At 45.0% G+C, this 4,515-nt stretch overlaps 1 protein-coding gene and 1 long non-coding RNA gene across 4 annotated transcripts in view; one reads left to right on the plus strand and one right to left on the minus strand.

Moving 5' to 3' along the window:
• RB1CC1 (RB1 inducible coiled-coil 1) overlaps positions 1 to 2,642 on the minus strand; it is a 77,342-nt gene extending 74,700 nt beyond the window's left edge. Inside the window, exon 1 of one of the 3 annotated variants that reach the window (XM_006923960.3) lies at positions 2,258 to 2,642. The gene's annotated coding sequence lies outside the window, so the exon portion shown is untranslated. The remainder of the gene's footprint in view (positions 1 to 2,257) is intronic. The other 2 variants (XM_006923959.3, XM_015598679.2) reach the window with 2 other exon arrangements.
• Positions 2,643 to 2,722: 80 nt separating this feature from the next.
• Positions 2,723 to 4,091, plus strand: LOC112472587. The gene is made up of 2 exons (XR_003043667.1): positions 2,723 to 2,857; positions 2,956 to 4,091. It is a non-coding gene; the product is annotated as an uncharacterized LOC112472587 (long non-coding RNA).
• Positions 4,092 to 4,515: the final 424 nt, after the last annotated feature.

The following is a 4,515-nucleotide window of genomic DNA, read 5'->3' on the forward strand; positions in this document are numbered from 1 at the left end:
CTATCAAAACTTGGGCTGGGTGGGACACTTTTTTTTTTTTTTTTTTTTTAAATAGAACTGCAGTGACTTATCCATGTTGGATCATGCTTTTTCTTCTCCTGGAAATAGCCTCCTACACTTTATAAAAGCCCAAATCTCGTCAATAAATTTCCTTAAATTTCCAATAATGCTCATATCATAATTAATCCAGTTTTCTTTTATAAGGTGAGAATAATTTCATACACATTTTTATAGTCCTCATAGTAACTGGTTCAATGGTGTCTCTGTAGTAAGTAAAATAAATGTAGGAATGAATGTGTGTAGAAAGGGATTGGTATATTTTCACTTGAGTTTCTTGAGCCAGTATTTTCTATACTACACAAGAAAAGCTTAACTAGGGTTAGAGAATAATAGAATTACCTTAATGAGAAAATTTTACTAGCCATTCCTTTTTTAAAAAAACATTCATAAGTTATATACATTTGCAGAGTAAAGCATATAGCAGGTGCTCAAACATTCACTGAATGCATGAAATTCTGATGACAATCTAAAAATTAGAGCCAAATAAAAGCTTCTCTCAAGCTTACATAATAAAAATTCAGGTTCAAAAAAATGGCTTTCAAGAACGAAGGTCTTGTGTCCTCTGCTCTTTCAGACTTTATGAATTTGATTTGCTAAAAGTCAATGTGCCATGCACTCTGACTTTGTATTTGTCAGCAAGGGCCAGAAAAATTTTCTCAAAGACAACAGGACTGCTTCGCTGTTTTCTCTGTCATTCAATAAAACCATATGAGAATTAGGCCAATAACTAATCATAACTTTGGCTAACATAAAAGACTGAAAATAAACTAAATAGAATTACTTTTAAAAAATGGTCTAAGTCCATATACAATTTCCATCAACAGATATTTACCAACGTAAACATTTATGAACATAAAGTATCCCTTTTATAAAACTCTAGGTTTTAGAATGCAATGGAAACACTAAAATAAAAACATGATAGGACTACTACTGAGAGAATATGTTCATTTAGGCCATATTGTTACATTAAATACAGAAAGCAAAAATATCTTCAGAACCTTAGCAATATTCTACTTATAGAGCAAATAATCCCCCCAAAATCACATCAACCACCTTCCTCAGTGGTCCTTAGGTGTCTGATAGTAATATCAGAATTGGAAGAGCCCTCTATGTATCAAACACATAAATATCAGTTTTTTGACTAACCCAGATTTGTCTATTTAAAAGTGCTCTCCTCCTAGGTTACTAACCTTCCAACCCTTTGGATAAACCATACAAGCACCATCAACACACAAAAGACTAGAAACTATAAAGTGGTTAGCAAGATAGGCACATTTTCATATAACCCAAATCACTGCTCTGTGCACAGAAGACCTGAGGTGAACATTCCTATCTAGCTTAATGTCTTGTAGTAACGTGACTCTTTATCAACAGTAAGCACATTAGTCTTCCTTGGCACCCAGGCCCACAACACTTCGTGGTATGACTACACTTTAAAGAGTCATAATGAAAAAGACTAGATCATGAAACTGTAAACAATAAACAGCACATCCACCAAGCGGTGGAAGAAACTATAAAGATATTCCCCGAGAAGCTGCCATTTTTCCTGTTGTTCTCCTGTTTCTACCAAAGAAGTTGTGAAATCCGCACACACACCCCATCCTGAATCTATCAGTGGGGCGCGCAGAGGCTGAGTCATTCCTAGGAGTAACTTTATACTGATCCTCGCACTCCAGGGTCGGGACAAGACATCTCCCGGTTCCTCCCACTGTACGCTTTAATCGGTCTCGGCCCAATTCCACTCTCCGGTTTCTCAAGTCAAAGACACCATTAGGGCTGAGCCTGGCAGTGGTTAACGAGTAAGGATGCGTCCCGGTAGGTTCGGGCGTCTCTCCCCCTCGACCACTCCTGTAAGTCGGCTGGGGGCTGGCCAGGGGCGCGACAGGGAGGCACCCTGGAGGCCCCATCCGAGGAAGCAACAGACAGGCCCTGACAGAGTGAGTCCACCCTACACCTCCCACAGGCCTGTGGTGCTTCGACTCGAGCCGTGTGTCTCCACAAGAGCTGTAGTATTAGGGAGGCGACTGCAAGGCGACACCTGCCGAGGCCGGACGCACTGGGCCCGCGGGCGCACACTCTAGCGGGCGGCGCTGTGGTCGGACCCGGACCCCGACGCCCCCGACCCAATGTGCTGGGGCTCGCCGCGCGGCCGCGGTGCCAGATGGGAGAAGGGGACACAGGCGGCGACAACACTTACCTGGCAGCACCTCCTTCTCCGTCGGGGGCGGCAGCAGAGCCGGCGACCCCTGGCACCATCTTCCGCCGCCGCCTCCTCGTCGGCGGCAGCTACCAACCGCTCATCCGGCACCACCAACTGACACAACCGCCGGTGTCCTGGTGCCTGCCGCGGCCCCGAACTCCAGACGGCAGGGAGGGGTCCGGGCGGAGAAGGGACGTTGTCAGGCCCCTCGGCTCTGGGTCGGGGACCGGGGGAAAGAAGGCCACGGCCCGTCAGAGCCGAGGGGCCGGGACGACAGGAGAACCCCGAGGCAGCACCGAGAGGTCGGCAGGGCAGCGGACACGGCCGCGGCTTGGTTTGTTATTGTCGACTCCGTCCCTTCCTCCGCGGAGCATGCCGGGAATCTGCGGGCGGGGGAGGGGCGCGCCCCGTAACCCGGGCCGCGCAGAGAGGCGGAGCGCAGGTCCGGAAGTCGACGGGCTGCCGGGAAGGCGGACCCTCAGCCGCCAGTCGCTGCCGGCCGGCCTGCCACTTGGCTGTCCTCCCCTGACCCGGGGAGACTCTGCTGTGGCCGCCTGTTTCGGTGCTAGCCGCCGTCCGGGCGCGTACTACCGCAAGGTGAGCTTGACCTTCCTCGCTACAGCGAGTTGGCCTGAGCTAGGCCGACCTTGCGGAATTTTGGATTAGCCCCAGTTGAAAAAGCTCGTTTCCCACAGTCTGTCGGGGAGTAGCCGGAGATCCGGAGTCCTTGTCTCCAGCCCCTGGGTCAGCCCGCAGGCCGGGGCAAGATCTGTAAGAGGATGAGGTACCGGGAGGGCTGTGCGCCGGCCAGGACTGCCGCCTCCACCCCACCTCCCACCGTATCCGCGACCGACCGTCGGACTGCCAGCGAATGACAAGTGTCTGGTAACTCTGCCTGTGTGGGGGGCACAGTTTTTCTCAGACCATGTAAGGCAAAGAAAACATCCAAAAGAGAAGACAGCTAACGCTAGGTCGATTGCAGTGAAGATGAAAGCGCCACGCCACGACCACCTGTTTTCAGCTTTAAAAATACTGTGTTCTCTAATGAGTTAGCAAGAATACTATAATGGATGGGAAGCAGTTTCAGGAGAACTTTAATTTTGTGAAGATGCTCATTCAATAACTTGAAACCACAGGCTTGAGTATTAAAATCTGAGAAGTTACACGTAAAAAGAATTGTATAATATTTTAAATTCTTGTTATATCCAGAAATATCTGGTATGAGTAAAAGCTTAGTCATCAGAAGGCTTTTGAGTTGTTTGCATAAAAATGAGTATTGTCACTCTTCAATGGCACCAAGTACTATTAGGAAGTAGTTCGCAGTCCTTCATTTGTCATAGTGGAAACTGATAAAAATGATTGAACCAACTGGTAAACGTGAGGGATTTTCAGTTTTCATCACACTAACCTGGATTCTGAAAGTTGTTTGAGAAGGGCTTATTATTTTTACCACTTTGTTTTTTATTTTACACTCCTGTGTATCCCAGAGTGATCTTGTCTTTGGGAAGTCACTTTACTTTTTTTTTTTTAAGCTGGAATTCTATTATTTCACCCCAGCAAGATACAGCAGAAAAGTGAAAATTAAGAGACTAAAATATTACTATGCCTTGAGGGACAGAACAGTAATCAGTACACAGAAAAAAACGCAGTAGGAAGGGATTTGGTCAGAAAATTGGTAAGCCAAATACAGCCATAATAGGCCTCTAAAGAATATATTGGTGCTTGACTATCCTCTTAGTTGTCAATGGCATTCATCGTTACAGATACAACTGAAAACATCACTAGATTATGCCAGTGGTAATGTATTAAATAATAAAATGTTTTAAAGTTACTTGTGTCTCTGACTTCTTTCTTGGGAAAAACAAAATTAATCCAGTCCTAAATGAATGCATTATGTGACCCTTCTCTTAGTCATAAACTGGAAGAAATGACCAGAAGTGATTGGTTCGTACTTTAAAGGTTTACACCTCCAGAGTATAAACGTTAAGAGTTTATATGCTTCTCATGTTCTTTCCTAGTGATAAGTGAAAATGAATTAACATTAATTCTTTTATGGGAAAAACAAAATTAATCCAGTCCTAAATGAATGCATTATGTGACCCTTCTCTTAGTCATAAACTGGAAGAAATGACCAGAAGTGATTGGTTCGTACTTTAAAGGTTTACACCTCCAGAGTATAAACGTTAAGAGTTTATATGCTTCTCATGTTCTTTCCTAGTGATAAGTGAAAATGAATTAACATTAATTCTTTTATA

The sequence above is a fragment of the Pteropus alecto genome, unplaced genomic scaffold (assembly GCF_000325575.1).
Source record: "Pteropus alecto unplaced genomic scaffold, ASM32557v1 scaffold87, whole genome shotgun sequence".
Lineage (NCBI taxonomy): Eukaryota > Metazoa > Chordata > Mammalia > Chiroptera > Pteropodidae > Pteropus > Pteropus alecto.